Below are 14,262 nucleotides of genomic sequence, written 5' to 3'. Positions count from 1 at the left end.
ACAACACGCGAAGATTTAGTTATGGGGAAGAGCATCTTTAGGGCAGTCCATTGTAAGTTATTCCCAAAAATACGTTGGAGTGTAATGGGGATGTGAGTGTGCGTTAAGAGCCTAAGCAAGTGAGATTATGAGGCGTCGGTATACATAAAGCCACGCCCAAGACAGGCTTACTCGGCTACATTACTGAAAAAAAAAAAAAGAAACGCAAAAAGACCACCTCTTTTTGAGGCGAAATATTCGAATCCATTCCTTTTTCCGTTGTGGAACGAGAGTGTTCGTAACCATGGTGCTTTCGCGAGACGCAATGAGCAGAGAGAGCACCGGAAGACACCGGAAGACAATTTTTCATCTATTTACAGTGTGTATTCTTGTCCGATTATGCATGTGCATATTCTTACTTACTTTCAGGATGTAACTGTTTTGATGCAGTGCTTCTCTTTATCTAAATTAAGTTATTGTCCGATATTTATCTCAAAATATAAAACAATTCTGTGGCGTATAAAGAGCTTTAGCCAGAAGCAGACTGCTTTGATCTACACGTAAAAGTGTATCCTTAACTTGTTCTAAATTTCTATTATTTCTATTTCTGGCAATTCCATCAATATTCTATGATGCCAGAGATGCTTCTCCTCAAAATTATTCTGCCGTGGTTGGGGAACGAAATAGAAATTTCATGTGTCGCTGGTTCGAACCCGCATTGCTTTAGAAACTATGTATTTTTACGGTTGAAGGACTGCAAAGAATAACTTATTTGTTAGATGGGAGATAACGTGACTGATCTGCCCTTTTCCAATCACCGATGTTAAACAAAGGATGGAAAATTCTAGATTTTCAGGTTATGATGCAGCCATTAACAAGAATAATGATTTTATTTGTGAGAAACTAATGTAGCTCAATTCAGAAGTAATAACCTGCGTGATTGTGACTCGAGAATAACCATTCAAGTAGCCTTTGATAATTATCCATAAAAACTGGGCAGGCGTTTCTGCTGTAAATTATATGGAGAAGAACTAAGAAGAAATGATTGTCTGGGGAGATCCAGTTTACTGAATAAACAAATATATTTTTCAAAAATACTCTCGAAGTTTATCATTTTTTTTAATAATAATTGTCTCCTTGCAACTGTTTCCTCTTACTTCTTTATGTTAACTAAATTAATTAAACAACTCTCAACTTTTTATTGCGAATGTAAAAGAACTTTTTTTCATATCAGTCGAAAAGGATTCTTTTGAAAGGGGCTTACTGGAATCAAAAGACTTTGTTAAGAGACTTGTATTAAAAATTCCATTTTCTGCGAACTCTCCGCAAACATATTTGTTTATTCTGAAATCTCCTTTCCATTCTGCATAGAGAAAGAAACAGTTATTTTAGTGCATCTTTAAATCTATCGTCTACCTTCATTTACCTCTGGGATTTAGTCAGCGAGTACTATACTTGATTCTTACTCTGGGATTTCGCTAAATATTTATATATAAAGTAAACCTCAGAGAGAGAGAGAGAGAGAATGAAATGCGAAAATGAAATACAGAAATGCAAGAGACCAGATTGAGTTTGCTTTGTTGGAATATAACAAAAAATGCGAATAAGATTTCCTTCGCAATATCTTCTGACAGGTGAAAATTTTATTCCGATTTTTGATAAAAATGTGCATGCAGTTGCACGCCTTGCAATATCTAAGTTAAAGTAACCAGGAAAAAACACTAGTCTTTATTAATTATTAGAATAAGTTTAATGCTCTTAGTGTTGATGATTATGATCATCACATTACTGACCACAGGTATACGAAAGTAACTTCTCTCTCTCTCTCTCTCATATTCTATTTAAATATTGTGCTATAATCCATACGTTCCAAAAACCTCTTGCTTACTGAACCTTTATCTAAGGAAGGGTTTTTTTTCTCTAGAGACAAAACTAGAGTTTTGGAATTCGTCTGTGTATATTTCTGGAAACGATGTCAAATTTATTCGGTCGTCAAGCGAAGAGTGCAGTAATCTGCCAACGTATCAAAGCTATGTAATATTTGCACAACAGAGTGATGTAGATATATACAGGGGTTGTCTATTTAGAATTATTTTACGCGCAATCTAATGGAAGAAATGCAACCAAAATTGGGAGAACATTCTTCGCAGGATTTTCTAGAAAGTCTTCGCTGTGTAAATCCCACGAAGTTCGAGCGGCATATACTTTGTCCTACCATTAATATCACGTCCTACCCAAGCACCTAATGTCAGAGCGAAAACTACATCACCTTAAAAAAAAAAAAAAGTAACATTTGTAGTGAAAAGTATGAGATTTTGTTTGATTACAGTCATTTTGTTTGTCGCAAAGCAAACGTATTGCGTCAGATAACGCTTCTATTGCATCAGATAGTGAATTTCAAGGTTTTGCATCAACCGTTTCTATAAATATGGGGTTGGAAAGGTCGTTACACACTCATTAGTATCCTGTTTTGAGGAGGTGTAAGCATGGCTCCATATGTTCAGTTAACACCAAGAAAAATAAGTGTAGCTGTTGCTCTGTCCCAGGAAGGGCTTTCTACGCGTGCTAACGCTGATAAAATAGTCTGCCACCAGTCAACAGTATCCCGGGTGCTGAAATTAAAGCGTGAAACCGGTGATATGAAGAGAAGAACTGGATCAGGCCGTAAGAGAGTGACTACGCCTTCCCAAGATCGATATTTGAAACGCGTGTGCCTTCGTAATCGCCATGCTAGTGCTCCTGATCTAAAACTGAACTTTGAGATGGCCTCTGGTGTTGAAACAAGGGCACGAACTATCCAAAGACGGCTTTCAGAATGTGGTCTGCATGACTATCGGCCCAAGAAGAAGCCTTTGTTGACCCAACAAATGTGGAAGAAGCGACTTGTTTGGGCTAAAATGCATGTTTCGTGGACAAAAGAGGAATGGGACACCGTCATCTTTTCTGACAAATCGAAATTTAACCTACATGTAGAAATGTATAGTGTCTTATGCAGGACGGCACCTGAACGAAAGTTCAACTCTGCCTTTGTACACTGTGATGGTTACAGAGCACTGTAACAGGCCAGAAATGTGTGTAATATTATGTTCGTGCAATGTGTGTGTGTTTAGTTGTTTCTGGCCGTTTTGTCACCAGGCAGGCGATCACCTGGAAAGACTGCTCAGTGTTCGTCTACACCACGGAGAGGTAGGCCACAACTACGCATGAACCATGGCCAGCCTCAACAGTCACGCAATGAACCCCATGCCAGCAACAGCGCGCGCGCACACACACACACACATACACACACATTCCAAGGAGACAGCACAGCAGAAGACGAAGAAATAGGGAAGAGAACAGCATAAAGTAAAACACAAAAGAAGAATTAAAAAAAAAGGCTTTATCCATGGCTTTGCCCACGTCTTTATGCAGTGCTGTCCAAAGTAGACCACAAAGAGAAAATGTGCACTGTCAAACAAAAGTAGTAATGTCATCCAAAAACAAGATCAGCAGGAACAAGTTCTAGATGTAATTCTGTTAATCTGGAGTGGTATCAGAAGTCGATGGTTGATGACGGTATCACTGTGCAGAGGAAGGATTTAGTTGTGGAGAGTCTTGATAAAGAATGAACCAGAAAATGCAGCATCTATTAAAACCTTCGCGTGCTCTTGAACACTAGCAAAATTTTGGACATTACGTCGTCAGGACGACAAACGAGGCAACAGGGTGCATTTTCATTTATGAAATGTTTTCAGTTTGGTTCCTTGCATTAACACTGAATGACTTCCTGCGATTAAAAACAGTATTGCAGTAGGTTTGAAAGGCCTGGAAATTATTGATAGATATGAGTGTCTTCTCACATCCGGGAGACAAGTTTGGTATTGTTGCCTTAAGAGCCAATCTTAGATCCCCGTAAATGGAGCATTCAAAAAGGACGACGTGAGAAGAGTCTTCCAGTAGCCCACATCGACAGGAAACCGTATTAGAAAGTCTAATACGTTCTGAAATTGGTATAGTTTTGCATTAAGCGAACCATGTTCAATTAGCATGTAGGAGGTAAACAGTAAGGGTGAAAACCATTTTCTGAGATGATGAAAGTAATGCAGTTATGTCAGGAACTAATTAGAACCTTAGGATCTAAATGAGTTGGTTGTAAAATCCGAGAAAAGCAAGGATATCCGACAATTCGTCCTTTACTGTTGTATGGTTTTTGAAGAATAAGAACGTCAATGACTTCTTCCTCAGGCACATGACATAGCTCATCTGCCACGGTACGTGAATGGTGAGCATTGGCTTGCAGAAATTTTAAGTCGACAATCGAGATATTTGGCTGGGAAGCGTTTTAACTCGATAAGACCTGCATGACTCGGATGAGAAGCAATATTTCAGAAGACGAAAATCAGAGGCATACCATCCTGACTGCATAATACCGACTGTAAAGTTCCCCGCCGGTCAGATGGTCTGGGGATGCATAACAAACAAAGGGGCAGGGCGAATTAAGTTTATTAACGGAACGATGAATACAGAAATCTTTTTTTTTTTTTTTTTTTTTTTTTACTATAATGCTCATTTACAATCTGTTCGAGATAACGAACTTTAAATTTGATGTATGACAAATGTAGGATTGTCTTTAATGAAGGAGACGTCCAGTGACAACACTTCTATACCGAATAGATTAGTTTGATTAAAACATTGAGCACTGCACTACAGTGCACTAAGCACATAGTGCAGTGCTCAAAGTCCAGCGGATGTTGGCGCTTTAATCTTCTGGGAAATTCGCTGTTATCCAGTAGGTTCATCGCCAGGTAATTTGGATGCGCTTCTAGTCATTGTTGGTATTTCTCACTGTAATTGCGTATTTCTTCTTTTATCGTTGGCATGTTCAGGTCTCTATGTATCATTTTATTGAGGACATACCAGGGCGAGATGGTAATGGTTCTCAGCTCGTCTGATTGAAAGAGTTGTAGTATTTCGATGTTTGAGGTGCTGGAGGTGCCCCAAAGCAGATACCATAGGTCCACACGAGTTTCAGTATGACGTTGTATATAAGTAGCTTGTTTGCCAATGATAACTTGGAATCTCTTCCAATTAGCCAATTCAGCTTGCTACCCTTTACCCCAAGTTGTTTCCTCTTTGTCCAAATGTGTTTTCTCCAATTTAAGCGTCTGTCTAGATGGATGCCAAGGTACTTAGCATCGTCTGCTTGCGGTATGTCCTGGCCATTTAATTTCACTGGTGGGCACGTTTTCTGTCATTGTGAATGTAACACGAGTAGATTTTGTCTCATTGGTTTTCATGCGCCATGTTTTTTGCCAAGCTTGTGTCTGGTTAAGCTATTCTTGTAACCTTTGCGTTGCAATTATTGGGTTTTGATCATTTACAAGTTCTGCTTGTAAATGATGAAAATTCAATCCTAGTACCACCATTTGCCAACAGCAAATGTTGCTACTTGGTATAACTTGGTTTGTTCTTCTTTCAGTTTCACTCTACGCGCACAGTGGTATCGTCACCGTCCTCCCAAAAAACCGTGTGGAAAAGGCCCGGGTTCGAATTCCGTCGATGACGTGAGGAACTTTAATGGGCTTTTTTTCACTCCTTTGCTGAGTTAGTCGGTCTCAGGCGTAGATAGCAAGGTTTTTTTCCACAGAAACTGGGGTTTTTCGGCCAGCAAAACAGGCGAATCGACCACAGAGCCCACACAATTTACAGACATAACACATAAACGGGTATATGTAATAATTTACGGGAGACCCTAATATAATAATTTTGAATTTTTTTTTTTCAGTTTCACTTGGTAATATCTTTCCGTGAGATATGATTTTTATAATTATATATAATTGGTGAGGTAATACCTGCTTCAGTTTGTACAGTAATCCTGCATACCAAACCTTGTCGAATGCTCGGCTGATGTCTAACAACACACCCGAGCAATATATATATATATATATATTTTTTTTTTTTTTTTGTTTGTTTGTTTCCAGACAATTGTTAAAAAATCGACAACTCTATGCACTTGTTCAATAGTTCCATGTTGCTGTCTGAATCCGAATTGATGTGGTGGAATTAAGTTTTCTTCTTCTAGGATCAATTTCAGCCGTTTTAATATTAGCTTTTCTATTATTGTTGATAATACTGGTAGTAGGCTGATGGGCCGGTATGATGTTACTTCATTGACGGGTTTCCCAGGCTTTAGTATTATTATTATTTGGGCAACTTTCCAAGCTGCTGGGAAGTAACCCTCTCGTATTATAGCATTGTATACGTGCATTACAAATATTAGTCCTTTTGGAGGTAGTTTTTTGAGTATTTTATCAGTAATCAAATCGCACCCCGGAGCATTTTTAGAATGTAGTTCTCTTTGTATGATACTCCTTACTTCAGCTGGCTAGAAGGCTTTTACAGGTGGAGACAGTTGATAAGAAGCTTCAAGATAACGATGGATTTCTTCTTCCTCTTCTGCTGTAGATTCAGAGGGATATGGTTGGAAAACTTTTGCCAGGTGTTCAGCAAAAGTGTTGGCTTTTTCTGAGTCACATTTTGCCCAGTCATTGTTAGGTTTTTTGATAGGTGGTACTACTGGTTTTGTTGGTTGTTTTATCCTTTTTTGTGGCTTTCCACAAAGCATAGTCAGTGGCATCAGTTGCAGTTATCTGTTCCAGATGTTCTTGAATTGACTCATTTTATTGCATAGAACATTCTTTTTAAATTTCTTGCTGCGTTGTTAAAATTTCTTTTGCCTTCATGGTGTCTACTCAGTTGCCAGACTCGTCTTAGCCTTCGTTTTTCTGATATTGTTTGTTTTATGATGATTGGCAAATTCTGTTTTTCCCTGTGTGTTTTTATTTCTGGTGTAGCTTTCCAGGCAGCAGCTTGTATTATAATTGTTAGGTTTTCTATAGCTATGTCAGTATCGTCAGATGTTTTAAGAAGTATTTTTAAGTTTACTTTCTCATTTACTAGCTCTTGGAAGTATTCCCAATCTGTGTGTTTATTATGAAGAACTGGTGGTTTCTGTCTGATTATAATATGCCACTTCAAATTTGCTATTACTGGGAAGTGATCAGAAGATAGGTCTAGACTCGATGTTATATCTGTGTAATCTTCCGCAATACCTTTAGTTGTGAAGATGTCTAATATATCGGGAACTTTTCTCCTATCTGCCGGCCAGTATGTTGGTTCACCAGTAGATAATGATTCGTAATGATTTTCTTGCATTACTCTTTGTAGTATTCGTCCCCTCGGTGTTATTCTTCTTGAAACCCACTGTACATGCTTGGCATTGTAATCTCCTCCACTGATAAATCTATTCCCAAAAGCTTGGAATAAAGCTATGAAATCATTTGTACTAATATTATAGTTTATTGAGCAGTAGACTGCACAAATCGTGATAGGACCTCTCCAGTCTTCGATTGCATACTCGTTGATTCGGTAGAATTCATTTTGTACTTGGTTAGCTCATGGTGCTTTATGGAGTTTTTAACAATTATTGCTGAGCCTCCTCGAACTGTTCCCTCAGGATGTTTTGTGTTGTAGTAGCTATAGTTCATCATTTTAAAATGGTTTCTGTAATCAACATGATATCTAAGTTATTAGCATTAGCATTAGTACAGGCATTTGATGCAAGAAAGCAAGCTTATTCAGCATCAGCCAAAAAAAAAAAAACAAAAAAAACCCACTTCCACTTCACCCCTCTGTTCGTTCAAAATGCCTGTCCAGTTAAGCCTTAAACTTATTTAGGCTATCAACCTCCACCACAAGGGATGGAAGTCTGTTCCACCAACCAACCACCCGCTGGCTAAAGGCAAATTTCCGCACGTCTATCCTACATCTGTCTTTCCTCAATTTGAATTTATGCCCTCTCAGGTGATTTTTCTGAGCTAGAGGAAGAATCCCACCAGCATTGAGCATGCTCAAACCATTCAAAGCCTTATACACCTCTATCAGATCACCTCGCCGGTGCCTAGTCTCCAGACACTGTAATTTGCAAAACTTAAGCCTTTCTTCGTAAGAGCACCCCTTTGATCCATTCACTAATCTTGTTGCCCTTCTCTGTACTCGTTCCAGCAGCTCTACATCCTTCTTGAAATGAGGCCTCCAGACCTGTATACAATACTCTAGGTGTGGCCTGCCATTGCCTTATACAATGGAATAATCACCTCCTTATCCCTGCTGGAAAAATTCCTGTATATCATTGACAATACTCCATGAGCTACTCTTGCAGCCCGTCTGCACTGCTCAGAGAACTTCATATCTGCCTGCACAACCACCCCCAAGTCCCTTTCATTCTCTACCACTGTCAGTGTAGTACCACAGAGTTGATACGTTGCTCTAGGGTTGCTGTTTCCCATGTGTAGTACTTTACATTTGTCAATGTTAAACTTCATTTGCCACCTCTCAGCCCATCTGCTCAACCTTTCCAGATCCTGTTGCAGCAGCATAGTGTCAGTAGTGTCCTTGACAACCCTGCCAACCTTTGTATCATCTGCAAACTTGGACATTAAGCTTGATATACCATCATCAATATCATTTATAAATACAGAAAACAATAATGGACCCAACACTGAGCCCTGAGGGACTCCACTAATAACATTAGTCCACGATGAGCAGTGTCCATTGATTACCACTCTCTGTCTTCTCCCCCTCAACCACCCCTTTATCCATAGCAGCAATTTGCCTCCAATGTCACACTGCTCCAATTTGTGTAGCAGTCTTCCATGTGCAACAGTATCAAAAGCCTTTCTAAGATCCAAGTATATAATATCAAAGTTATTCCCTGCATCCAGTTCTTTTGTGACTGCATCATAGTATCCAATCAAGTTGGTCAGGCAAGACTTCCCCTTAACAAAACCATGCTGTGTCTGAGCTATAACTGAAGTCTTGTCTAAATGATCCTGCAGTGCTTCTTTAACCAGTGCCTCCACTAATTTTCAGGTCTATAATTACTTGTGTCAGCCTTTGATCCTCCTTTGTGAATTGGGGTCACATTTGCACATTTCCAGTCTATGGGTACCTCCCCTGAGTCCAAGGAAGCTCTCATAATTATGGATAAGGGTTTGCTTACTTCCTTTGCTGCCTCCTTTAATATAACTGGATAGATCCCATCCACCCCGGGTGCCTTTCTTGTGTTTATCTTCAACAGTTTCTCCTCCACTTTACTCCCAGTTATTTCAAGATTCTGTAGCTTACTGCTAGAGTTGAATACACCTCTGACATTCCCCTTGGTGAATAACTCCTCATGTGTGAATGTCGATGCAAAATATTCATTTAGTTTGTTAGCTACCTGAGCAGGATCATCAACAGTTGACCCATCAATATCAAGTGGACCAATCTGATTCATCCCCTTCCTTCTAGAGTTTACATAAGTAAAGAACTCTTTGCTGTTTTTCTTTGCATCCCTTGCCAAGGATTTCTCGTAATCTGCCTTCGCCTGCCTAACCTCCTTTGTAACTTGGTTGCATATCAACTTGTATCTATCATAGGCTTCTGTGTCATGTGTTAATTTGTAAGTATCCCATGCATTTTTCTTCTCTGCCATATGCCTCATTAGTTCATCTGACATCCATTTTGGCCTAAACCTTGAACAATATTTCTTCAATATTTAACAATATTTATTATATTCACAATATTTATTATATTCAATCATAAACGTTTTTACATCCTGACTGTCCTTCCAGGCCATTGGCATTCCAAAGAACAATGTTTATGATTTTATCATTATTTAAGTTTTGCTACAAGTGCTTTAGCAGGTGGAGCATCGTTCTTATGTCTTCTGTCAACCTTGACGGATTTTCCGCTTGTCTGATTAAAGCTTGTTCCAGTCTGAAGAGAGACTGTTGCACTTGTGGTGACATGTTTTTCGTGAGGTTGTTCTGTTCTTGTAATTGCTGAGATCTTTCTTTCACTACTTGAGCGTAAGATAATCCTGGTCTGAGTTGAGGTTGTTGTCTTGTGTCTTGCTTTGCATTGCCTGTTGTCGTTGCTGGTTGGGTTGTTGACAGTTATTTCGCCCTGTTCGGTGGAAATCTTCTTGCTTGGATCTCCTTGTAAAGTGTACATCCTTTATAGTTGGCTGGATGTGCTCCGCTACAAAGAGCGCATTTAGCTGGAGTCTGTCTGTCAATTTTTGGACAACTGGTTGTCGGGTGGTTTTTAGCGCATTTTACGCAAGGGAATGGACGTTGCCAGTAAGGTTTGGTGTATCCATATTGTGGACATCTTTTACACTGCACTAGTCCCTTTTTTTATGAGGTGGTTCGAATTTTATTTTGGCGTTAAGGATGTATTCGATATTGTATATATCTGCATTGTTTGCTTTTGGCATTAGATCGATGAAAAACATAGATAGAGGCAGTTTGGATACTCTGTGTTTTATATTGCAGATCCTCAAAACCTGTTGGTTGTGTTTTTCTATGTCAGGTTTGATGTCATCTAATTCTGTAGAGTATTGAGTAGTGTACATCTCGCAGTACAACCCTACAGCATCTATTTTCTTTTGGTGAATGGGTATAAAAGCTGTAATCGGTATTTTCTAGTGCTTTGGATAATAGCGTATATGATTTACTAGTTTGTAAAGTGTGTTTTTTTTCCTGTTTTCTATTTTGTACATATATTCTTCAGGAACAATTTAGTTTAGTTTTTCTAGTAATGGTTTTATGTCCTCAATATGGATGGCGGGTAGGGCATGAGTTTTCCTTGTTTGTGTTTCATCATCTTCTCCGTTGTCTTCTTCCTTGTCTCGAGCTAGTACATCGAATTTGTTGCTCGTTACTGTTGAGTATTGTTTTGCTATTGTTTTTGCTTTGACATTTCTTGTATCAGATCCGGGGCTATTTCTCTTTGTTTTTCTTGATGGTGTCTTCCATTCATTGCTGTTGTCTGGATTAACTGGAGTTGACATACTGCTGCTAATTTTGATATTGTAGACATTATTGGTTATGAAAGAGCTTGAGTTTGGTTACTAATACTTGTTGTTGGTTTAGATCAAAATTAGTCAGCTGATGACATATAGATTGGCTTAATAATGGTTGCTGGTATTGCATGCTAGCTTGATTTGTTACTACAACGCACATCAAATATGCGTTTTGACAAGGAAGCAGTTTTTCCGTTACGTTTAACTAATTAGTTGTGGAAGTATGGGATTAAGAGATTAGTCTCTGATTCCTTTTCCTTAGGCTATATTGTTCAAAGGACACTTTCAACAAAGGCTAGTCGATAGCCTTGAAAGATCAGGTGACTTTGCAGCACTGTTTCGTTAACCGAAATACTATTAATACAACTATATTAATTCGAATTACCTGATAAAGGCACAGGTGAAACAAGAACATCTTCTTGTAGCTAGTAGCATTAGGATCATGTAGGTACTACTCATATAGAATTTAAGACTCTTAACTTACAATTAGGCAGTAAACACGGAGCACAGTAAAAATGCGACCTTAGTGACTGACTTACACGAAGGCGTATACAGAAATTATTATTATTATTATTATCTGTTTATTTCCATAAGGAAACCACCCCGGGACGGCAAAATGCCAGGAGGGCAAAATCTATACGCTATCTTGGAGGAATGCCTGAAACCAGTTATTAGGGATCACCACATAGACGTCCAAAGCTGCATTTTACAACAGGACTCATCACCTTGCCACACAGCAAAATTGATAAGTTTTATGCTATTTAGATTTAATGATGAGTTTGTCTTCTTGTCTCACAAGGCTTAAAACATACTGACACCAATGTTTTCCCTCGTTTTTCTCCCTTAAGGTGCAGTCATACCTCAGAAACGCTGGCATTACAGTGTTGGACTGGCCCGGCAACAGTGCAGATTTGAACTCTGTTGAAAATTGCTGATAGATAATGTCGTCTAAAATTGCTCAGAGAAGCCAACAAGTAAGATTGAGCTGCAGGATAGCATTGTAAGGGGGGGTAGTACCACGAAATTGGGCAACCGTATATCCAGAAGTTGATTAACTCTATGCCAGATCATTGCAAAGCTGTAACTGCAACTCGAGCAGGAAAAACAAAATATTGAAGACTAATTTTACTGATTTACAGTACATAATACTATTACCTTAACTTGCCATGTCAGTTTGTACACGTAAATGCAATAAAATGTATGTTTGGTTGTCATGATTGCCATTTGCATGATTTTTCATATTCCCATTAATTATTTACTCTTTGGGAAGATATTTATGGCAATTAGGTATATCAGGTGTAGTCTTTTTATTGGATTTCATTCACAGAGATATACATCCCATCTAACAAATGCATTGCGAACATTTCTGCAACCCACAATGCAGCGCAAAACACATTATTTGCAAAATTTACAAGTGATGCAGTTTTTTTGTTCGCCACTGTATAAATATGCTTGTGAACCTTCAAGGAGATAGTAGTACGATTGTGAATTCAATATGCTTAATCAGCGGAGTTCAGAGTTCCAGCGCGGAACGATAATAGGATGCTATGTAAGTGATTGGTCTGTACGTGACATTTAAAGGGCAAGTAAAATCCCTAGGTCACAGAGTGGTGACATGATATGCAAATGGAGCGGCGCGGAAAACCTTCGAGCTGAAAGTACATGACAAGAGAGTTCTGTGAAGAATCATGCACTCGCAATGCTGGTCAATATTGTCGTAACACACACACACACACACACACACACTGAAGCGGTTGGTCATATTTCAGCATCAGTACAGTGAACAAGACGCTGCATAATATAAGGTATCATGATCGTGTAGCCTAGAAATCACTAATCCCACCGAATAATGCTAGACGCTGAGTAGCTTTGTGTAAGGCCAGCCGTTCTTGGAATGTAGAACAAGAAATCTGGGCTTTGGAGTCAGCCATGGTTATATTAAGCAGAAACCATGAATTCTCAAGTCCATCTAGAAGTCCTGAACAATAATGCGTTACTTATGCTATGGCAGCACGTCGAAGTATACCCATACCTGTACCAGCAAAACGACCCTCCATGTCATATTGCTCGCGTTGTGCCGGACGGGTCTGAGAGTATTGGCATCGAAAATTTGAACTGGCCAGCAAATTGGGACGAACTGGATCGTCGGGATCCATGTGAGGATATACTGTCCAAAAAATATACTGATCTAGTCACCGCTTTAAAGGCTGAACGTTCTTAAATATTGGAGGACATTTACACACAACTGGTGAAGAGTGATCAATGCAGATAAAGACTGTCATAAGGGCTAAAGGTTTCGGAACACGTTATCAGTTTTCTAAATCGACGTTATTTGTAGATATGCAGGTGTCTGGATTTTGAAGGTCGGTTGGTGTATGTGCACCTGTCAACATATCGGTGTTAATGTTTATATCATGTGTAACTGTTCTATGATGCTGAACCGATTTTGTTTGACTCTTTTTAAAATTCTACACTTTAATATTATTTGTTATGTGATGTCAGAATCTCGCTGAAAGGCTCGACCACAAAAAATTTCTTATTATTAAATGTCTTTATTTTACTAATTATACCACTAAGTATTTTTGTTATATTTTTATTATATTATTATTTCGTCTTTTAAATCTCTAGCCTTTAAGCTGCAGTGGATATCGCTGCTTACTATACACATTTCAGTAGCAACAAATAAATAAACAGAACAAATAAATATATGATCTTTATGGATAGTAATAATCTAAGATTGAGGCATATACTCCCACCACGACCACGGCCAGAGGTTTAACAATATAAACAAGGTAATCCGCTTAAAATAGTATAAAAATGTAATACAGAAAGCGACTGATGCCCATATTTTAGCTTTTTTTTTTTTTTTTAGGCGTATCAGCAACTAAGGCCATATTGATCCGTTTATACTGTCTCTAAATTGCGTGTGTTCTGAGGTGGACTTGCCGTTTGCTGGACAAAAACCCGAGTTTCAGGGAGAAAAAACCATGCAACCCTCGCTTAAGACCAACTAACTCAAGCACGTTGTGAAAAAGGACCATAAAAATTCATCACGTCATCAACAGGACTCGAAGTGGGGTATTTTCCACCCGGTGTGGGCAGGACGGCGATCCTACCAACGTGCTATCCGAGAGGGCATATTTTAGATCCACATAGTAAAGTTAAATATTTGACTGGGATAATAAAGAAGGGTTGAATAATTTTGCTATCAAGCAGAGAAGAGGAGTTTCACTGAGCATTTTCCTGGAGCAGTATAACCACAGTCAAGCGCCTCCGTAGCCAGGTGGAAAGAAGCAGCAGTACGTAGCACACGCTTCTTGATTAGACCGGGGTTCGAGCCCGTCACCACCAAATACGGAGGATGCGGAAAGGTGAGTGAATGACCACCGCATATT

This window comes from Mastigoproctus giganteus, chromosome 2, assembly GCF_048544385.1.
Source record: "Mastigoproctus giganteus isolate SK-2022 chromosome 2, ASM4854438v1, whole genome shotgun sequence".
Classification (NCBI taxonomy): Eukaryota; Metazoa; Arthropoda; class Arachnida; order Uropygi; family Thelyphonidae; genus Mastigoproctus; species Mastigoproctus giganteus.
This window is presented reverse-complemented; position numbering follows the sequence as displayed.